General features: G+C 38.5%; 1 protein-coding gene across 6 annotated transcripts in view; it reads left to right on the top strand.

Annotated features, from left to right (window-relative positions):
- Nucleotides 1-24,078, top strand: part of HECW1 (HECT, C2 and WW domain containing E3 ubiquitin protein ligase 1) — a 584,554-nt gene that overhangs the window by 15,430 nt on the left and 545,046 nt on the right. The window contains exons 3-4 of one of the 6 annotated variants that reach the window (XM_081147955.1): nucleotides 16,403-16,446; nucleotides 21,286-21,376. The exons of the other annotated variants lie outside the window; for them this stretch is intronic. The gene's annotated coding sequence lies outside the window, so the exon portion shown is untranslated. The remainder of the gene's footprint in view (nucleotides 1-16,402; nucleotides 16,447-21,285; nucleotides 21,377-24,078) is intronic. 6 annotated transcript variants of the gene reach the window in all.

Below are 24,078 nucleotides of genomic sequence, written 5' to 3'. Positions count from 1 at the left end.
TTGCTCAACTCCATCTCATCAACGTCTTTTTCTGGGGATGTTTCCTTTTCTTTAATTTGGGGGTTGTTTCTTTGTCTCCCTATTTTGGTAGGTCTTAGTGCTTATATCTATATATTAGATATATTTGCTGTGTCCCAGTCTTGTGGGGTGGGATTTTGTCTTGTGGGTCCAGTGGAGCCCAGAGGTGTATATTGCTGTTAATACTGGTGAAAATTTAGAAAATAATAATAAACTAAAATGTAAAAAATAGAGAAGCTACTGGGAGATAACAGAAGGAGAGAAAAGATTCTGAAAGAAGGGCCAGCACAAAATTAAGGGAGAGAATAGGATAATAGTTGAAAATGAGAAAACAAAAATACAATAAAGAGAATAAGAGAAACTAACAATTGGACAGGAAAACAGAGGGGGGCAAAATGAAAGAATGAAAGAAAAGTAGATAAAGAAAGAAGAAAAAGAAGAAAAAAGTTATGCCAATGGATTGAGAGGAGAGAGAGAGAAAGCCCAGGCAGGCAGGGAGTCTGGTAAGAGATTGGGGGGAAAGTATAGAGGAAAGGAGTAAACTTGGTTATAATGATAAAGTCCCAGTCATTAAGCAGGGATATTAAGAAAGTCTTGATAGTAGCAGCAAGGATAAAACAAAAGAAAGCAAATAACAAAAACAAAACCAAAAACAAGCTAAGCAAGACAAAATTCTTTTATATACATATATATAAAAAAAATTTAGTTAAAAAAATGTTAAAAAAAATTTAAAAAAGAAAAAAAAATTTTTTTTTATAAAATTTAAAACAGAAGAAAAAACAAATTTTCTCCCCTTTCTCTTCTTCTTAAGGAAAAAAGATAAAAAATAAACAAACCCACAAACAAAAAACAAAAAAACCCCCAAAACCAAAAAAAAAAGCCAAAAGAAAAAAAAAAAAGCCAAAACCAAACCAAACAAAAAAACAGAGAAAAAGGTAGTCAATCAGGTGCGGTTCTTCTGGGCAACCTATGTTGTCTGAGGGTCACTGTTTTTTGTGATTTCAGTTCTCCTGGGAGGTACTTGTGTATCACCGGATGTGAGGAGCCGTCTAGGTTTGGCTCTGGTGTCGTTAGGTAGATGGTTGATCTGAGACTCTCCGTGGGCCACCTCCTCTTGTCAGCTATTTTTGCAACCTTGTAGTTGCCTGGTCTTGCTCCAGAGTCTTCCGTAGAGTCTTTAGTATACAGGGTGGCTAGTGTAGCCCAGGGTATCACTCCCATTAGAGGTGTTGGTGTCGGGTGCTCACTCTGCAGGAGTTAGTCTCTGCTTCACCGCCAGCTCCTCAGTCCCTACCCTGTCCTCTGATTCTAGCTCCCCAGGCTCTGTCCTGCTGTAGTTTCAGATTTATTTCAGCCTGTTGCTTTTCTGTATGGGCCGTTTCAGCAGCCAGGGCCCAGTGGGTTAGATTAAGAACACATTCTGGTGGGCCCTTTGCCTGCCCAGTCCCCAGCAGGGGTTTTCAGAGTTTCCTCCAGTTCCCAAACAATAGTCCCGGAGAGTTATTCTTGCAGAGTCCTCCTGTGAACTGCTCTCCCTTCCCCCTCAGGACTGTGCCTGGGTGTGTCTGGGGCTTCAGTGAGTGGGACCCACCTATTTCCTATTGGGGGTGGGGCTCCTGGCTTCAGGAGAGGCTGGCCAGCTCCGCCCCTCCCTGCTCAGCTCTGGTTTGCTGGTAGCACCAGTCCGGCCCCTCAGACCACCTACTGCACAGACCCCAATGGCAGCCTCCGCTGGTCTGTCCAAGCAGTGCACGCCAGGAAGGTGGGAACCAGTTCCGCAATCAAACTCGCAAAAGCACAAAGCAACACACAGGCAGAGAGTCCTCCCTGCAAGGTCCCGCTGCCCTTGCTCCAAGGCACACAGCGGGAGGGGACCCAAAGTCAGCTCCACGCAGCTCTCCACACCGCTGGTCTGAGCAAAGCTGGAGCGGCTTCACACGCCACCACAGGGCCGGTCACAGACCCTAGCCTCTTGGCACCTGGGAGCTCAGGGTGGGAGGGCTCCTCCCCTCCCCCCCGCCATGCAGATTCAGCGTTTTCTGGGGCTCAACACAGTGCCCCACAGGGAGGCAGAGGGTCCCCGTGTGCATGTGCTCAGTGCAGTCCTCTTGTCCCTCACTACTTGGGTGCCACAGGCCTTGGTACATCCTTCCCTATGGTCGGCACCCGGAGCACCAGTCACCTGTTCGCAGCCACCCCTAGAGGCTGTGTTTCCTAGGAAGGCACTGTCTCCTCCCAGACTCACTGCTCCCCTGGCTCCCTCTGCCTTGTGTGCGGGGCGCTCCTTCCCCTCTCTGCTCTGGGTGTGGGATCCCCGCTTTTGGATGCCATCCGCGGTGCTTTGCAGCCTCCAAGCCTTCAGGCTCGGAGCCCAGCACAGGCTTCAGGGGGACTCCCCCTTCCAAGGGCCCCCTCTCTTACCGGACTCTGTGATGGTTTCTCAGTGCTTCCCACTCACACTTCGTCCACTCAGGTATGTTTCTCTGTTTTTTTTCAAGCTGGTTACGTAGGATTTTAGGAGGAAATCAAGTCCATGGCTGGAGCGGGGGCGCTCCTGCTTCTCACAGGGCCGCCATCTTCCTCTCTCCTCTCTACCATCTATTTTGAATGATAACCTTGCTGGATAGAGTAGTCTTGGTTTCAGATCCTTGTTTTGCATTACCTGGAATACTTCATGCCATTCCCTTCTGGCCTGTAGAATTTCTGATGAGAAATCAGCTGACAGCCTTATGGGAGCTCCTTTGTAGGTAACAGATTGCTTTTTTCTTGCTGCGTTTAAGATTCTCTCTTTGTTTTGAATTCTTGGCATTTTAATGATGATGTGTCTGGGTGTGGGCCTCTTTGGATTCTTCTTGCTTGGGACTCTCTGTGCCTCCTGAACTTGTGTGACTTTTTCCTTGATAGTGAAGTTTTCTGCCATTGTTTCTTCAAACAGGTTCTCTAATGCTTGCTTGCTTTCTACATCTCCGGGCACTCCTATGATGCAAATATTGTTACATTTCATCATGTTGTTTTACAGCTCCCTTACAGCTCCTCCTGTTTTTTAGTTGATTTTTCTTTTTCAATGTCTGACTGGGTGATTTTTTTTTTTACCCTGTCTTCTAATTTGCTGACCCAAACCTCATCTTCCCCTAATCTTCTCTGTATTCCTTCCAATGTACTTTTTATTTCTATTAGGTCATTCTTAATTTCCTTCATAGTTTCCATGTCTTTTTTTGATGCTGTTGAACATCCTTATGATCATTTTTTGAACTCTATATCTTATAGACTGCTTATCTCCATTTTATTTATCTCTTCTTCTGGAGCATTCTCTTGTTCTTTCATTTAGAGGTGTGTTTTTTTCCTCCACATTTTGGCTGCCTGATTGGGTTTATTTCTATGTGTTAGGTAGGCCTGCTATGACTCTCAGTCTTTTAGATGGTCTCCAGTGCAGGCGAATGCCAGATGCTGTTTGTGACTGGCCTTGAGTACCCTGTTTGAAGCTTTCTGCAGTCCACAGCTGGGTGCATTTGGAAAAGACCAAGGTCTGCTTTTCTAAGCCATGGGTCCAGAAGCAAATTATGCAAAGACTGAAAGTACCTAGAGGCTAATTGTTATTCAGTCTCTAAATTAACCTCAGGCTATAGAAACTCCACAGAGTGGGGTGAGAGGTTTTCCAACAGGGTGGGGCAATTGCTTACCTCCAGGCAAAAGCTGCTTGGTTAGTAAACGTCTGCCTGAGAAAGATGTCCTTTGCAGTGTGGGGGAATGACTCAGCACAAGAGTCCAGATGGGTGTCTTTCAAACTTTATCTCCAGAGCCCACAACCTTGGATTCTCATCACATTGCTCTAGTCCACTCTGCCCTCTCTCTGCCGGAGCTCAAGGTGAATGACTGCACGCAAAACTTTGTGCATTGGCCCTTTAGGAGGGTGCCTGCATTTCCAGCCATCACTCTCTTGCAGACATAAACCTCTCTACTCTTCACAGCCTGTTATGTGGGCATCTTTCTCAGTTCTGATGCTCTGGGCTGGGGAGCCCGGCTTAGGGTTTAGACCCAGAGTTCTCAGTGGGAACCCCCCACAGCTGAGATACCCCTTCAGACCTTCAGTTGCTGCCTGTGGGAGTCCAGCCAGTCCTCTTGTGCCTCCACACTTCCTACCAGTCTCTATGTGGTCTCCATTTTCCATCCTTGGTTATAAGGCTTTTCTCCAGCTAGTCTTCAGTTGATTATTCAGGATGGTTTTTCTATATTTTAGCTGTAATTCCAGTTTGGTTTTGGGAGAGTGTCAGTGTAGCTTCCACACAATCCACTGCCATCTTGGAATCTTCTCCCTTTTCATCTTAAAAAACAGGTCAGGTGACCATTAGAAAACCAGGAAGTTCAGTACTCATTTGCCCTTTCTATAATTTAGCCCAGGGCATGTTTGATGTGTATGGCCTTTTAGAGAAAACTGTGAAAAGTTTAGTGTGGCTTTTTTCAAGTCATTTTTCATCTCTGAAATTTAATTTCTTCTTTGAAAGTAGGGAGTTGAACCAGGTAATCCCAAAAGTCAGTTCTACCACCATGATTCTATGATTATTTTTGTTGGTTTATTCAATTGAGCTAATTAATTAGAGGGCTAAAAGTATTGGTGATAATTTAACTTGACTGTATATATATATATACATATATATGTATATATATATATGTATATATGTAGTAGAACTACTTAAAGCTCTCTGTGTCAGCCCTTGGGTCTAAAATCACTTTGGGTCTTCTGTTAATGCTATTTTTAAAAATATAGTAATTTTTTCTTATTTGTAAAACTAGATTTACTGTGTTGAAGAAAAAGGATTATGTCATTCCTTGTTCTAAAAAGTGTACAGTCCCCAACTCCTATATAAAATGTTTAGAACTTTAGGGTTTGATAGTCAAGGTTCTAATACCTATAGTAAAGCAGTTTTATTTTCACCATGAATGTGTTTCACAGCTGAATAATTTGCAGTCAAAAGTGTTTCCTGAGATTTATCCAGCAGTGTCCCTTTCCATTTATTTCTGCTTCCTCATTTTGTTTCTTCCCCCTTCCTTCATTAACTCCATCAACCTCCTGTCACATTCATAAAATACATGCCAATTTTATCATTGCCCAGCTACCCTCCACCTCCACCATGTCCCACCAAATGCAGGAGTTGGAGCCTATAACCTTCCTACTTGTCTCAACCTTTTCTACACTCTATGAGTATTGCTTCTCAAGTTTAGATATGATGATTAGGGGCAGACTGGTTCATCTGATGATTCTTTTTATAGTAGACATTTATCTCTCATGGACTTCTGACCACCAGGTATTTGTGTCTTAATGTCTCTTTAAATAACTTAGGAAACAAAAAAGCATATAGGTGATTTATATATCCCATACTATAATATTTGGTTGTTTGGGTATTAGTAAGTTGTTGTTATGTTTGTGACATGGTCACTGTAGGGAAATAAGTGGTAGGTATAGGATGTCACTGTTTATTGGCAAGATATCACAAAGACCACTAAGCTCCCATGCCACTGGAAAAAATATCTGGATTTCCATAGCAACAAGTGAGGTGTGCTGCTCACATTATCAATAACCCATACTTTTCCTGATTTATTGGCCCAAACCTTTTGTACATAGAAAACTGAAAAATAAGGGTATAGTGTACAGACAGACTCTTCTGGTATTATCAGGCATTTATGGAATTGCAGTATTTTGGAGAAAATTCAGTGGATGGAGCTTAAAGCTGATTTTGGAGTGGAAGGAAGTGGGGAGAGCTGGAAAGAGAAGCCATCTGTGCCCATGATAAAGATGCTATCATGTAGACTTCTCTTGGGGTCCCTTTTATATATTTAGTGGAACAGATTTTTTTTTTTTTTCATGCTTTCTAGATCCGTTTGTATTGCATAGGTGTCAGGGAAATATTGTGTGTGTGAAAAAAAAGACCAAAATTCACATACATGGCCAGGGACTGTAATTTAATCACTTTGCTCTTAAATTCACACCCATTTAACTTGCACAAATGTTCCTTGCTTTTGCTTTCAGGATATAAGTCACAGCAGTTTGAGAAACAGAAATCTCAATCCTGTACATTAATGAAATTCAGAGATTCAGGTTAAGAAAGTGAAAAAAAGAGATGAGAGTACTAGAATTAAGCGCAGTAGAACCTTGCTCACCTGCTGTCAGTATGGGAGCTAATGGTATCCATTAGCCATTCATTATCTTCCTTACTAGTACACTGACCAGGTGAAACAACTACAAGACACATCAATAGATTTTTATCAGTCAAATGACTTCTCTTTTTCTTTACAATTAGTCATAATTCCTTTTACTATCAAAACTTAAAACTACTTAATTAAAAAGTTTTTTACCCTCTTTTTTGAGCACAAGTTGTGAAAATAATACTTTTCAAGTTGGAAAAAAAAAAGAGAGTTGTGCCTGCTATTTTCCCCTTCTCCATCTTCTCAGTGTCACCTCTGTTCATGATTAGGCACAGGACCTGTGTGTAAAAGGGATGATGGGAGGGAAACTGTTGGCACACAAATGCAATGTAATTTATTACACTTTATAGATCCTCTGACCCTACACTCCCCATGACACTGATGTTCTGTTTCCTTTTATGAAACACACCTTGAAAAGTTGTTTACACTAGCTTTTTCCACTCTCCATCTCAGCCTATAAAGACACATTTTATCATGTAATGTTTGATTTAGACAAACAATGTGTTTAACATATATGTAAATTATTGGGGGGGGGGCCTGCCATGTAGCCGGAGACCAGAAAAACATTGGTTCATTTTTAAGGTCCCTTTGTGCTCCTGCCTCATCTCTTCTTCTGCCTCCATAAGAGCACCTCACTTAGGTTCCTGTCCCCACCCGTCCCTTCCACTGTTCCCATGAAGGTCACCGGTGGTCTCTTCCCTGTCAAATACAAGATCAGTTTCTATCCTCAGCAGCACTTCACATTGCACACCGCTCCCTCTTTCTCAATCTCCTGGCTTCTAGGACACCAGGTTCTCCTGGTCTTCCTGCCACCTCTTTGTATCCTCTTCCTCAGGCTCTGTTGATGGCTTCTGAGTTTTTATCCTTACTAATCTGTACTGAATTTTGACCTCTATAATATGGAATTCTGCAGGGCTTGGCTTTCACATCTCTTCTCTTTTTACCTACATCCCTGCCTTTGATATAATACTGCATTCATACTGGTGATCCCAAGTTGATTTCACCAGTTTTGACTAATTTCCAAAACACCAGAATTAAATATGCCACTGCCAGCATCTTCCTTTGAATGCCACGTAATCTTAAAGTTATATGTGGAAACCCTTCTTCCCCCAACTTTCACTCCTCAAACCAGCTTCCCTTCCAGTATCCTCCATCTCTGTTATTCCAGTTTCTCAGGCCAAATGCTTTTGTGTTTCCTGATTTCTCTCTCTCACCCAAATCTAGCTTTCAGCAAATCTTTCTCCCTTCCTCTCACGCCCTCCATCCAGCAAAACCACAACTAAATAAGCCACCATGATTTTGCATTTGATTTCTATCCAATTTCTTGCATTCTTTGCCCATCTGCAATCTATTCTCTATACAAAAGCCCCAAAGACCGTTTATTCATTCAACAAATATTGACTAAATATCTGCTATATGTCAGGCATTATTTTAGGTGTTAGCATGTAGCATAAATACAACATACAAGAGTCACAGTACCTATTATATTTTTATATCTTTGCCCATAATCCTTCTATGTTTCCATCCTGCTCAGAATGAAATCCAAACTCATTTTGCTACAAGTTTCTGCATAACGGGGCCTCCAGCTCCTGTCTCACCATTCTGTATGCCCTGCTCACCAGCTCCCAGTCCTCAATCTCCATTCTCTTCCTAAAACATGCCCGGCACTCTTTTATCTCACATGCTGTTCCCTTGATCTGGGGGATAGCTCCTAACTACCAGCAAGCTTGCTCACTTGGCTAATGAAATATCACACCTTTGTAAAGGCTTTCCCTGATACCCCATTTACACTGTGCTCTCTTCCATCTACCTGATTTCTTTTTTCTTCACTCCACCTTAGCACCACCTGAGTTGTTACATATTTTCTTGCTTATGTGTATATTTTCTGTCTTCCATTCTAACTTTTAAATACACTAGAGTGGGGACCTGTTTATTTGCTCAGTGCCTGGAACACAACAGACACACTTGATGAGATCAAATACCTTTAGAATCCGCTAGATTAGAGTTTGGATGGTATTTTTAGGTCTCTGGATCCTCTAAGAATACTTTTTTTCTTTTCCAGAAGAAAAGAAAAACAATTTCCCCTACTTCTCATTGTGTGGGTTGGGAGTCTTTATTATTGCTTGGACATTTTGTTGGTACTGAATCTGTTATTTATCCTGGCTGCACTCTCTAACACTTAAAGTTAGAGTTTGTCTTTGCTTCCTTTTCAGCACCCAGCAAGTAGCATTTGGTCACTCAGTTATTATTGAATTAAACCACTTACTTGTTGTTGCCAGAACTTGGTAAAACTGTTGTCTGCCTTCTTGTCTCTGCTTCCTCTGGGCCATATTGACTTTGTCATCCTGAATGTGAGCATGTCATTCCTAAGTTAAAAACCCCTGGGAGCCACCAAAGTCTACACAATAAAGAACCAACTATCCAGGTTGACCCAGCAGGCCTGTGTGGCTATGGGCAGACATGTCCCCAATATGCTCCATTGACCTTTGCTACAAACAAATGAATCTTTTCTTCATTTTTCCAAACATGCTCTGTGTGATTACTTATAACTATGTACTTTTTTCCTTATTCTAAATTCTACTCTTCAATCTCCTACCCATCTGTAATTTATTAATTTAAAAGATCTAGCTTAAATCTCACCTCGTAGCAGAAGCCATCACTAAGTTTTCCAAGAAGAGGATATGATTCTGCCCCCACTGAATTCCCCTGTGATAGGTATCATTTTATGTTCTTACTAACTGTTCTGCTTTTCATCCTCCCTTTAGATGATGAGCTGCTTCCCCAAGGGTAAGGGCTGTGTCACTTATATCTTAGTATCCTGAAAATAATTGTCCCATTATCTGCCACTATAGGTATTTCCCTGAATATTAAATGAATAAGTGACACAAGGAAAAACCCAAGAGTCGAGAAGGTCTGTATTTTATTGCTTCTAGAATGGCATTATGCACAATGTATACATTCATGAAATGCATATCATAAGGGTAAATAGAAAGTTGGAAGAGGCAAGCTCCACCAAGGACAGGAAATTCTACCTGCTTTGTTAGTTGATTCTCCTGAGTGCTAAGAACAGTGCTCAGTAAAAGAACTCAGTAACTATTTAAAACTGAATGTAGTTTATAGTTGGATGATATTTTAAATTTCTAATATCCTTGTTATAGATCCTTAATGAGAAAACCTCTCCTTAAAGGGACTGGAGAGGCTTTCCTGAGATCACACAGTTAGACATAGAACATGTCGTCTCCCTGCTCTCCTGCTCTGTCATGAATAGTGCAAATATATAGAAATATATATATAATATATATAAAATGTAAATATATATATTATAAATATATATAAATAAATGTATATATGTCATTTTATATATATCATATATATTATTATATCATATATATTAAGTTCTGTTTTTTTATTCTCAAATAATTTTTCAATTGCTTATTCACTCAGAAGACATTCCTTGAGCTTCTATTATGTGACAAGTATTTTTTTTTTAAATCTTTAAATTTCATTTTTGTTTAAAATATTACAGATGTCCCTTTTTCTCCCCAATGACCTGTTCCACCCCGTCCCATCCCCCTCCCCAATCCCTCTCCCCACCATTGTCCATGTCCTTCGGTTGGGCATATATGCATATAAATTCTTTGGTTACTCTCTCCCCCTTCACCAACCCGCCCTCCTCCATCCTTCTGACATTCGTCAGTCTCATCTATGCTTCCATGTCATTGGATCTATTCTGTTCATCAGTTTATTAAGTTCTTTAGATTCCACATATAAGTGAGATCATGTGATGTTTGTCTTCTTCTGCCTGGTTTATTTCACTTAGCATAATTTTCTCCAGGTCCAACCATACTGTCCCACAGGGTACGAGATTCTTCTTCTTTACAGCTGTGTAGTATTCCATGGTGTATATGTCCCACAGCTTTTTTATCCACTCATCTACTGATGGACACTTGGGCTGTTTCCAGATCTTAGTTATTGTAAACTGTGCTGCTATGAACATCCAGGTACATATATTTTTTCTGATTAGTGTTTCAAGATTCTTAGGATACATTCCCAGGAGTGGAATCACTGGGTCAAAAGGCAGCTTCATTTTTAATTTTTTGAGGAACCTCCATACTGTTTTCCATAGTGGTTGCACCAGTCTGCATTCTAATCAGCAGTGTACTAGACTTCCCCTTTCTCCACATCCTTGCTAGCACATGTCGTTTGTTGATTTGTTGATGGTAGCCATTCTTACAGGTGTGAAGTGATACCTCATTGTGGTTTTAGTTTGCATCTCTCTGATGATTAGCGACTTCGAGCATTTTCTCATGTGTCTCTTGTCCATCTGTATGTCCTCTGGAGAAGTGTCTACTCAGGTCCTTTGTGCATTTGTTAATTGGGTTGTTTGTCTTCCTCTTGCTGAGTAATATGAGTTTTTGTACACTTTGAATATTAGCCCCTTATCAAATACATCCTTGGTAAATATGTTTTCCGGGACTGTGGGGTTCCTTTGTATTTTGAGGCTGTTTTCTTTTGCTGTGCAGAAGCTTTTTAGTTTGATGTAGTCCCATATGTTTATTTTTTCTTTTGTTTCTCTTTTCTAGGTGAGGGATCAGTGAAAATTCCACTACTTGGGATGTCTGTGACTTTACTGCCTATGTTTTCTTCCAGGATTTTTATGGTTTCATGACTACATTTAACTCTTTTATCCATTTTGAGTTTATTTTTGTGTATTGTGAAAGTTGGTGGTCTGGTTTTATTGTTTTGCATGTATCTGTCCAATTTTCCCAGCACCACCTATTAAAGAGACGGTCTTTACTCCATTGTATACTCTTGCCTACTTTGTCAAATATTAACTGACCATAATGGCTTGGGTCTATTTCTGGGGTCTCTGTTTTATTCCATTGATCTATATGCCTGTTGTTGTACCAATACCAGGCCATTTTGATTACAATGGCTTTGTAATACAGTTTGAAATCTGGTAATGTGACCCCTCCCAGTCTGGTCTTTTTTTTCAAGATGGCTGCAGCTATTTGGGGTGTTTTTTGGTTCCATATAAATTTTTGAAATGTTTGTTCTAGGTCTGTGAAATATGCTGTTGGTATTTTCATAGGAATTGCATTGAATTTATAAATTGCTTTGAGTAGTATGGACATTTTAATGATAATAATTCTTCCAATCCATGAGCATAATATATTCTTCCACTTGTTTAAGTCTTTCTCTGTTTCTTTTTTCAGTGTCATGTAGTTTTCCGAGTACAGGTCTTTTACATCCTTGGTTAAGTTTATTCCTAGGTATCTTATTTTTTTAGTTGAAATGGTAAATGGTATTGTTTTGTTAGTTACTCTCTCAAAGTTCATTGTTGGTGTATAAGAATGCCATTGATTTATGGATGTTGATTTTGTATCCAGCTATCTTGCTAAATTTGTTTATTAAATCTAGTAATTTTTAGGGTTTTCTTTGTACAATATCATGTCATCTGCAAATAATGACAGTTTTACTTCCTCTTTTACAATTTGGATATGTTTTGTTTTCTTCCTGTCTGATTGCTGTGGATAAAACTTCCAGTACTACGTTGAATAAGAGTTGTGAAAGCAGACATCCCTGTCTTGTTCCGGTTTTTAAGGGAAATGATTTTAGTTTTTGACCACTGAGTATGATGTTGGCTCTAGATTTGTTATACATGACCTTTATTATGTTGAGGTATGTTCCTTCTGTTCTCACTTTGTTGATAGTTTTTCTCAGAAATGGGTGCTAGATTTTGTTGAGTGCTTTTTCTGCATCTATTGATATGATCATATTATTTTCGTCCTGTATTTTGTTTATGTGATGTATCACATTTATTGATTTGTGGAAAAAATGAAGAATCTTTTGTTAGGATCCAATGCCATTTCTGATGACTCAGGCTGTTGGTCTTAAAACCATGCAGAAACCTTATTTTCTTTAATGTGGCCTTTTATTTTGATTTTTGCCTTTGACTCAAACTGGACTTATCTAGTGTCCTGAGTCACCCACCTCCCGCTCCCTTACTTAATCATTAAGCTCTCAGGACAGTGAGGTTCTGGTCTTAGGAACAATGTCCTGTGTCAATTGACTACTGAGACAAAGATAAACATAATATCTTGATCTTGGTTGTGTCTTAGCTCCAAGCCCAAGATAGTGGAATGATTCCACAAAACAAATCCTTGTGAAATTGGACAGAACAACTGATACAATAATCAATTACCCCCTACCCTAGCACCAACCAATCAGTAGAGACAACCACCCAAACTCCATTAGTCACCATGACTAATGATTTTTTTCCTTTATAATCCATTCCTTGGAAGCCATCTAAGAGTCAGGTCTTTGAACATGAGCTACCTGTGACTCCGGGCATGGTGTCATCTCCTTAATAAATTCTTACTTTCTTGGCTGTAAATTCCAGTTCCATCTTATTGGGCTTTGATGCACACAGGCAGATGGACTCCTTCAGTATGGTAACAGTCTTCATTAAGCTGGAAGACTAACCGCTTTTCTATCCAGAACCAACCTGCCCTCAGCGCACTCTATAGTCTGCTGCACTGCAAGAAAAAGCCATCTCATAGGAGCTGTTCTCCTTGCATTCACTGTTAAATCCTCTCCCTTTTTTTGCTAGTAATAGGGCTTGTGAGGAGTGGATTGTCCACTCCGCTTCAGCTCTTTTAGTGCAGACAGCTGGGAAGTACAGGAAGAACCCCTAAGGAAATGTGTGGTTACCTCAGGAGTTGCTCTGTCTCCTCCCTAAGAACTTCCTATCACTTAAAAGCACACACAGAAAGAATATATGCACCCCTATGTTCACAGCAGCACAATTTACAATAGCTAAGATCTGGAAACAGCCCAAGTGCTCATCAGTAGATGAGTGGATAAAAAACTGTGGGACATTTACACCATGGAATACTATGCAGCTTTAAAGAAGGATCTCATACCATTTGGGACAGTATGGATGGATCTGGAGAATATTATGCTAAGCAAAATAAGCCAGACAAAGACAAACATCACATGATCTCATTTATATATGGAATCTAAAGAACTTAATAAGCTGATGAACAGAAATGATTCAAGGACATGGAAACATGGATCAGACTGACGAATCTCAGAGAGATGGAGGAGGGCTGGTGGGTGGAGTGGGAGAGATTAACCAAAGAATTTATATGCATATATGCACAACCCAAGGACATGGACAGTGGTGTGGAGAGAAGCTGGGGAAGGGAGTGGGACTGGGTTCTCTCATTGGAGAGAAAAAGGGACATCTGTAATATTTTGAACAACAAAAAAATACTAAATATTGTAACAAAAAAATAAACAAAAGCACACACACACACACAAAATAAACAAGTTTGGGAGATTCAGTGTTTGGTTACTAGCAGTGGTTGCTCCTGAGCATGCTCAGATCTGGTTGACAGCTTAATGTTTTATTTGTCAGTGTATAACCAAGGAAAATTCTTCTGATTTTAAACAAATTTCACCAACTTTCTAATCAAAGGATAACTTATTCACTTAAATGTTGTAGATCTCACATCCATTTGTGATTAGGTGCAAATGTTTCCCAACCTGTGATGGAGTTCTATTTAGATAAACCCATTATAAACTGAAAATACCCTAAGTTGAAAAATATTTAATACATCTAACCTACCAAACGGCTTAGCTTAGCCTAGCTCACCTTAAATGTGCTTTGAACACTTAGCCTATAATTGAACAAAATCATCTAAACAAAGCATATTTTATAATAAAGTGTTGAATATCTCATATAATTTTTGTAATCATGGTTTGCTGGCTTCATGCTGGGCAATTATGTTGCATTTTATCTCAACATTAATTGCCCTACTCTTCTTCTTCTCACCAGAAACAGGATACATGGATGTTTTTTAGACATAATGAGATGTGGAAACACAAAACACAATATCCAAACATCTTGGGCACCACAGAATACTGTAAGGTTATAGGTACAGATTGGTTAATCTTGAGATCTGGTGGCTGACTGGGAGCTCTGACTTGCCGTCCAACATCATGAGAATATCCTACCACATATCACTAGCCCAGGAAAAGATCAAAATTTAAAATTCAAAATATGGTTTCTACTAAATGTGTATCACTTTCACATCATCATAAAGTTGAAAAATCATAAATTGAACCATCTTAAATCAGAGAATGTATTAGTAACTTTGCCTTATCTAGCCCAGTTAATCTACAAAGTAAATAGAGGAGTAAGTGAAGAGCTTCAGTCATTAGAAGTGTTCAAGGACACTCTGATGGTTGGTTTATTTATCCTCAATTATCTGAGAAGGCATGGTCCCATAGCACAATATGCTCAGTGTGACCTATCTTATTTCTTAAAAGGAAACCCCTTGTTCCCATATTTGTCAGGCCCTTGGTTTGCCATCTGTGAAACCCAAAGCGTTCTCCTCTTAATCCTTAATCAGTTTCAAGCCAGTTTCTTGACCAGTGTAGAAGCAGGAAGGCCTTAGGCAAACTTTTCATCACTGAGTGAAAAAAATCTGTTAAAATAATACAACATTGTTTAAACCTTTTGTCATTTTTAAATAATATTTTTCTCTGTAAATAGGTATCTATATTCATTACAGAAAATTTAGAAAAAAAGCTCAGTGTTATTTCCATCACTCTATGAATAAACATGCATATATATATATTTATATATATGTATATTTTAAATCTCACCCAAGGATTTTTTTCCATTGCTTTCCAGAGAGAGTGGAAGGGAGAAAGAGAGAGAGAAACATCGATGTGAGAGAGACACATTGATTCGTTGCCTCCTCATGTATTGTGACTGGGGCTGGGGTTTATGCCTACAACTGAGGTACGTGCCCTTGGCTGGAATCAAACCTGGGACCCTTCAGTCCCCAGGCCAATGCTCTAACCACTGAGCAAATCCATCTAGGGCATTTTTTTTTAACTTTGTAACTCATTTTTCTTATATTTATTATGATAATATCTCCAAATAATTACTGATTATTTTGACACAATTTTGTTGGTTCTTAGATCTAGATGCCCTCCAATTTATTTAACCAAACTTCTTGTTAGGCATTTATATTCTTACCAACTTTCACTGTTTTATTAATGATAAAATAATCTAGATAAATCTTTGTGCCATCTGTTGTTAAATATGTGACTTTTTTGTCTCACCTCTTCACTTAGCATAATGTTTTCAAGTTTCATCCATGTTTTAGCATGTATCAGTACTTCATTTCTTTTTATGGCTGAATTATACTTTCTTGTCTGTACCTATCCAAATTTATTTATCCATTTATCAGTTGATAAATATTTAGGTGTTTCTACCACCTTTTGGCTATTGTAAGTAATGTTGCTATGAGCATGTATTTGTTTGTTTTTACATCTTTGGGAGCATAAATCTAGGAGTGGAATTCCTGGGTCCTATTGTAAGTCTCTGTTTAACTTTTTGAGGGATTATAGCAATTTTTTTAAATATATTTTTAATTTTACAACAGTTTCAGGTTTACAGAGATATTGAGAAAGTATTACAGAGAATTCCTATATATCTTACACCCAGTTTCTTCTTCTGTTAACATCTAAAATAAATTAGTACACGTGTTAAAATTAATGGTCTAATATTTATACATTATTGTTAAGTGAACTCCATACTTTTAGATTTAATTTTTATCACATATCTTTTTTCCACAGAGATTTCATCCAAGATACCAAATTAAATTTAGTCATAAGTCTTCTTAGATTCCTCTTGGCTGTGACAGTTTCTCAGGCTTTCCTTGTTTTTGATGACCTTTTCTCAATAATAGCCTAGGGTTATGTGTTTTCCAGAGGGAAACCACAGAGGTAAAGCACCATTTTCATCACATCAAAACAAGGTTCATGCTATAATATAAGTATGACTTATCACTGTTGTTGTTGATCTTAATTATCTGGCTGAGATGGTGATTATCAGGCCTCTCCACTGTAAAAAGTTCTTTTTTCCCCTTTCCACACAGCACTCTTCAGGAGAAAGTCACTATGTACAGCTTACATTTAAGGAGTGAGGACTGTGTTCCACCTCCCTGAAGGCAGAGTACTTACATAAATTCTTTAGAATTTTTCTCTACAAGATTGTCTTTTCTCTTATTGCTTTATTCAATCATTTATGTTACTATAGACTTATAAGTATTTATTTTATATTTCAATTTATAATCCAACAGTGCATTATTTCACTTCTCAGATTGTTCCAGCTGTGGCCATTGGGAGCTCTTTCAGTTGACTCCAGTATCCTTTTGACATAATCCATCATTGTGTGGGTTTTTTGTTGTTTGTTTTGTTGAGCACCTTCTTACTTCGTGGCACTGTAAAAGTCACCCAGGCTCATCTTATATATTTCCTAGTCCAGTGCTGGAATCAATAATTTCCCAAGGAACTCTGTGGGGTGTTTTTTTTTTTTAATCTGAGAATAAAATTAAATACTAAAATCTGGCTCTTAGGTTTTGTGGCATTTTTGATATTGAAAAACCTATGCAACTAAACTTTACTTATTAAAATTATCCATCTTTTACTTAACATTTTCTTACTTTGCAAGAAGGGTAATATTAAAATGCTTTTCCCATGTCATTGAATCTATTCTGTTCATCAGTTTATTAAGTTCTTTAGATTCCATGTATGAGCGAGATCATGTGATATTTGTCTTTTGCTGCCTGGCTTATTTCACTTAGCATAATGTTCTCCAGGTCCATCCATACTGTCCCAAAGGGTACGAGATTCTTCTTTACAGCTGCGTAGTAGAATAGTTTCAATGACATGGAAGCATAGATGAGACTGATGAATGTCAGAGGGATGGAGGAGGGCGGGTGGGTGGAGGGGGAGAGAGTAACCAAAGAATTTATATGCATATATGCACAACCCAAGGACATGGACAATGGTGGGGAGAGGGACTGGGAAGGGGGAAGGAACGGGGTGGAATGGGTCATTGGGGAGAAAAAGGGACATCTGTAATATTTTAAACAAAAAAAAAAAGTTAAAAAAAATGTTTTTTCCTTTCTAAGAGTAGATGGTAAACGACATGAATTTAGACATAAATAATCTACATGTATATATATATTTTTTAAATATGACTTTATTGATTTCAGAGAGGAAGAGAGGGGGGACAGAGAGATAGAAACATCAATGATGAAAAAGTCATTGATTGGTCACCTTCTGCATGGTCCCCATCAGGGATCGAGCCCACAACCTGGCCTGTGGCTTGACCAGGTATCAAACTGCAATCTCCTGGATCATAGGTCAATGCTCAACAGCTGATCCATGCCATCCAGGCTGCACATATATATATTTTTAAAAATTATTTTTGGCTTTATTTTTAACATTTGAATCTTTAAATATATGAGCTATATTTTTGGTGCATGGTATAAAGTAGGTATTTTACATCTTTCCAAAATAAATTACTAGTTCTTATAACAGGACTTATTTTACACTTTTTAAGTAATTTATCCTTGGCCTTTAAATTTCAAGATATGGATTAATTGGGTTATGGATTAAATTGTATGAATTCAATCTAGTCTATACGGCCCTTTACTACAGTTGAGATGGTGTGTCACTGGTAAAATCAGAATTGTTTTGTCCTCTTCTTTTCTCTTATATCTTAATGAACAGTTTGTACATCCAATGGTTGCATGTCTCCTTGCTGTGGAAGTCTAGCTTCTTGCTTCAGCCATTGGAAATGCTTTCAGTTGACTCTTGTAAAATTCTTTTAATTGAAAATCTATCTTTTCTAGTTTATTGTGGCAGGAAATTAAAACTCTTTGTTGCCCAAGTATTATGGGGTGTGGTTGTGAGAAACAGAGCACATGAAACATTTGCTGAAAGATGTATGGTCTATCTAACAACCTGTATATTCTGCGGGTTACCCCCAGTGCAGAACAGAGAAAAAGGAAACAAGGCAAAAGTGGACTAAGGTCTACCAGTTTTGGTCCTTTGTAGACTTGTTCTTGTCACAGGTTTTTGTCCTTTCCTTGCACTGGGATTTCTGTGAGAACTAGCACCACTGAAAACACACTTAAATTTATAACTTGGGACCTTTATAATGGAAGATGTGGTCCTCTCCATGACTTTGTATCTCTTTCAGCTGGCCTTAGGAAGAATTCTTATCAGACTTGTGGCCCAGCAGAAACTTCCCCGGGATGGTTGGTGGTTAGTTTTTATCCTATGGTCACTGTTTCTTTATCATATGGTATTTTCCACTTTGGTTTAGCTGATAGGGAGCTCAGAGCCAAATTTGTAGTCTATTTACATACAAATATTTACCTCTGGCTGAATTATACCATTTTGCTTCCAGTATTTTTGCTTTGTCTTTATTTCCTTTTTTATTCAATTTTCTAAGGTATTGGATTTAGGGTTTCTATACCTGAGCACTATTAACATTCTGGGCCAGATAATTCTTTCTTGTAGGGATTGGCCCTGTGCTTTTGCTCACTAATAGAAGTCTGACCCACACCCAGTTGTAAGAAACAAAAATTTCTCCAGACATCTCCAAATGGCCTTTGGAAAGAAAAATCACTACTTGGTTGAGAGCCACTAGATTATGTCTGTTTGTGTCATCACTAAAATATCTTTGGCTATAAGGCAATGTATAAAATTTTAAATTAATAATAATTAAGTGAATAAAACTTAACAGTTGAAAAAATGGGGAGTCAATAATTTATATATGAATCTAGAAGTTATAGTCTTAATTACAATAGTTCTGAACCTCTGCAAATGCATTCGCCTAGTGGTTCTAGAGTGAGATTTTATCCATGAAAAGTACCATGTTTTTATTTTACTTTTTATTTATTTATTTATTTATTTATGTATTTATTTTTATTTATATTTATCTTTATAGTTGAAAGTATTACAATTGTCCCCCTTCCCCCCCTCTCACTGATCATCTCCTCTCTGCACCCCTTCCCTTATGCCTTCACCACACTATCGTCTATGTCCATGGGTTATGTTTATATGCATATAAGTTCTTAGGTTAATCTCTCTTCACCCACCTACCTATCCCTGCCTTTCCTCTGAGATTCATCAGTCTGTTCCATGGTTCTATGTCTCTGGATCTATTTTGTTCATCAGTTTATTTTGTTCATTAGATTCCACATACGAGTAAGATCATGTGATACTTGTCTTTCCCTGACTGTCTTATTTCACTTAGTATAATATTCTCCAGAGCCCACCATGCTGTCTCATAGAGTTAGGGATCCTTCTATTTTTACAACTGCATAGTATTCATTCCATGGTGTAACTGTCCAAGAAGATGCTTGATATGATTTCAGTCTTCTTGAACTTGTAGAGGCTTGTTTTGTGTCCTAACATATGGTCTATCTTTGAGAATGTTCCATGTGCACTTGAGGAGAATGCATATTCTGCAACTTTGGTGTGAATGTTCTGTTAATGTCAGTTAAATCTATCTGATCTAGTGTGTCATTTAGAGTCACTGTCTCCTTATTGATTTTTACTCCAGAAGATTTATCCAGTAAAGGTAGTGGGGTGTTAAAGGCCTGTACTATAACTGTATTGCTGTCTATCTCTTCTTCAAAGTTCTTCAGAAGTTTGTGGGGTTTTTTTCAGACTGCATGAGTCTCTTGTTCTGAGGTGGGTCTCTTGTAGATAGCATATAACTGGGTCATATTTTCTTATCCATTCAGGTACCCTATATCTGTTGATTGGGTCATTTAATCCAATTATATTTAAACTATTAATTAAAATGTACTTATCTATTGCAATTTTATTTCTTTATGCCTATGTTTCTCATTCTCTCTGTTTCAACTTTTGATTATGGCAGTTCCTTTTACATTTCTTGCAATGCTGGTTTAGTGGTGATAAACTCCTTTAGCCTTTTTTTTTTTTTTTTTTGTCTTTATATCATCATATTTTGAATGTTAGCCTTGCTGGACAGAGTAGTCTTGGATGCAGATCCTCATTTTGCAGTACCTTGAATACTTCATGCCATTCCCTTCTGGCCTGTAGAGTTGCAGATGAAAAGGCAGCTGACAGCCTTATGGGAGCTCCTTTGTAGGTGACAGGTTGCTTTTCTCTTGCTACCTTTAAGAATCTTTTTCTTGCATTTTTGGTCTTTTAATTATGATGTGTCTGGGTGTGGACCTCTTTGGACTCTTTTTGCTTAGGACTCTCTATGTCTCCTGAACTTGTGTGACTTTTTCCTTGATAGGGAAGTTTTTTGCCATTATTTCTTCAACAGGTTTTCTAATGCTTGCTTACTTTCTACATTTTCTGGCACTCCTATGGTGCAAATATTGTTACATTTCATCATGTTGTTTTGCAGCTCCCTTAAACTGTCCTCCTGTTTTTTAGTTGTTTTTTCTTTTCCGATCTCTGATTGAGTTATCTTTTTTACCCTGTCTTCTAATTTGCTGATCCAACCCTCAGCTCCCCCTAATCTGCTCTTTATTCCTTCCAACGTATTCTTTATTTCTGCTATGTCATTCTTCATTTCTGACTGGTTATTTTTCATAGTTTTCATATTTTCCCATGCTGTTGAGCATCATTACAATCAGTATTCTGAACTCTATATCTGATAGATTGCTTATCTTCATTTCATTTATCTCTTCTTCTGGAGAATTCTTTTATTCTTTCATTTGGGGCTTTTTTTGTGTCCCTATTTTGGCTGCCTGTTTGGATTAGTTTCTATGTATTAGGTTGATTTGCTAGGACTCCCAGTCTTTTCATTGTTCTCTAATGCAGGCCAATGTCTGATATCATTTATGACTGGCTTTGAGCACCCTGTTTGAAGCTTTTCCTAATACAAAAACTGTGGTGCCCTCTGTTGGGGCTAGAGGTTCAGTGTGTTTGGACAGGACCAAGATCCACACCAAGGTCTGCTTTTCCAAGCCCTGAGTCCAGAAGCACATCAGGCAAAGACTCAAAGCATCCTGATGGTTCTTGTTATTCAGTCTCTCAATGATCCTCAGGCTGTAGAAACTCCACAGGGTGGGTGGTGTGACAAGTTTTCCAACAGAGTGAGGCAGTTTCTTCCCCCCTAGCAAAAGTTACTTGGACAGTAAATGTCTGTCTGAGAAACATGTCCTCTGCAGTATTGAGTAATGCCTCAACTCAGGAATCCAGATGGCTGCCCTCTGAGCTCTATTCCCCAAGCCAGCATGTCTGGATTCTCCTCACACATTTCTAGTCCACTCTGTTTCCACTGGAGCCCAAGGTAAGTGGCTGCACACATAACATTGTGTGCTGACCTTTTAAGAGGGTGCCTGCATTTCCAGCCTTTTCTCCCTGGCAGACAGAAACCCTGCTGCTTTTCATAGCCAGATGTTATGTGGGAACCTTTCTCAGTTCTGGTGCTTTGGGCTGGGAAGCCCAGCTTGGAGTTAAACCCCAGAGTACTCAGTGGGAATTCCTCACAGCTGACATATTCCTTTCGACCTTCAGATGCTGCCTGTGGGAGCCCAGCCAGCACTCTTGCATCTCTGCATTTCCTACCAGTTTCTATGCAGTCTCCACTTTTCATCCAGCTAGTCTTCAGTTGCAGTTGATTATTCAGGACAGATTTTCTATATTTTAGTTATAAATCCAATTTGGTCCTGGGAGAGTGTCAGTGTAGTTCCACTCAATCTGCCACCATTTTGGAATCTAGGTATCATGTTCTTAAAGAGAGAAACTTCTGAAGCAGAGAAATAGAGGCTGTGTAACGTACCAGTCTTCTTTTGGCCCATCTACTCTACTTATTTACAGATGAGGAAGACAGGTGGTGCATATCAAGAGCCAGTGGTAGCTGGGCACTGGCAAAGTCCCATTTTCCCACACAGGCAGCACTCCTCCAGTGCTTCTGCTTCCTGGTAGAATATGGTATGTAATTGAAAACATGTGGACATGGGAAAATGAAAACAGAATATGAGTGAGTCATAGAGATAATACAATTGGGACATAAGAACTGGGTTATTTGTCAGTTTCAGGGGCCGTATTGCTTCTACAGACTATTATAAGGCTGTTTTATGTCCTAGTACAATGTACCCCTTAAGAAACTTGCCTCTGGCCTGCAGTGGTAATGGAAATTCTGTACTTAAAAAAAAAATTCTTGTGTTTCAAAGACCATTCAAGTTGTCTAGCATCTAAGGAAACCTTTATTAAGGTTTCATAGCCAGAGCTAAAGAATAATAAGTAGCACCCTGGCAAACATTTTAATGTGCTTGTTTTGATTTTTGTAATGGTAATACAGATTCAATCATGCAAAAATGTGTTATAATTTGTTTTTTTTTTTTAACAACACTTCAGACTAAGAGATCTTTCACAGGGGTAAATAATTGAGCTTTACACTATTTCTGCTCGTTGAGATAGCCACATAGAGTGCATTTTGCTCTTTTCTTGAAGAAACATGATTTCATTTGGATTTTAGGGCACATTCCATTGCAAAAGCAGCACAGTATAGTTTTTCTTTTTGTTATTGTGATTGAGCTGAAATTAAAGTATAGAAGTTCTGAAACTTGTGGACACAACAACAGTGTGGAGGTTGCCAGAGGGAAGGAGATGGGGGTGGGAGGGTGAAGAGAGCTTAATTTATGGTACATAAAATGATTTGACTTTGGGTTGTGGGCACACAGTGGAATATAAAGAACTCATAACATAGAAATCCACACCTAAAACCTATATGATCCTATTAACCAATGTTACTCCAATAGATTTAATAAAAACATTAAAAAAGCATTGGTATTAATTATAAAAAAAAATACAATATGCAGATGATGTATTATAGAATGGTACACCTGAAAAATATACTTTTATTCACCTATGTCATCCCAATAAATTCAATAAAAATTAAAAAATTAAAAAGTAGAGCTCTAAAACTCAATTTCACATTCTTTGTGATGTGCAAACCCAGAATTTGCTGACATATATCTGTAGATCTTTTTGTATCGAGGGTAAGCAAAGAATTATTTGGTAAACAATGAATTTTTTTTAGTTTAAAATCAGGTTGTATTTTTTTATTCTTACAAAATGAGTGGTGACCCTCCATCTGCAGACTCCAGGGTTCTCAATTGATGGCACTTGATGAAGCTGTATTAGCATGTGAATATGAGGAGAATTTGAATTGAGTAGCCAAAATGGTGTTTTGGTTAATTGTACAATCTTGTTTGGTTTTCAGTCTTACCTACTTGACAGCAAGCATTGTTTTGCTAAAGTTTGTATTTCTATAACCAGCACTGTACTAGATGCATAATAAGTACTCAGTACATATTAGGATCAATTTGTATTTAGTGATATGGGCAATATGTAAAGGTTGTCCCCAAAAGGCATTACAATCATATTCATAACAATTGTTCCCAATTCTTAAGAACCTATTTTGTATGATGTGGCAGTTTGGGTTCTCCTAAAAATTAACGCTGAGATGGAGTTGGGTGTTTGGGTGTCTTGCAGGGAATGCTTATGGAGCTGAAATTGTTGTCAGGGTGTTCTCTGTGCAGCCAAAAAGACTGGAACTCTATATACGTGTTTTTGGGTATGGGTCATGACCTTGGGTGAGATAGCCCTCTGCCACTAAGGCTGACCCTGAAGGAGATGAAGACATTTGCCAATAGCACTCCCAACACTTGGCCACATTTACATTCACATCTTTGTCATCACATACCAGCTTACCCTTCCAGGTGCTTTTCACATATTATCTCTTGTCTTCACTGTTATCCTTAAAGTTAGTTAATATTTCCTTCAGTTTACAGATTCAATAACTAAAGTTCATAGAGGTTAAGTAGCTTGCCTAAGGGGATATATATATATATATATATATATATATATATATATATATATGATAAACAGTGTTAAATATTAAAACTTAGCTCTGATGTAAGCCTGTATGCTTTGGATTTCTTTTGGGAATGATTCAACCAAGTAAGAAGAGGATCATGAATTGGC

This window comes from Miniopterus schreibersii, assembly GCF_964146895.1.
Source record: "Miniopterus schreibersii genome assembly, chromosome: 9".
Classification (NCBI taxonomy): Eukaryota; Metazoa; Chordata; class Mammalia; order Chiroptera; family Miniopteridae; genus Miniopterus; species Miniopterus schreibersii.
This window is presented reverse-complemented; position numbering and strand designations above follow the sequence as displayed.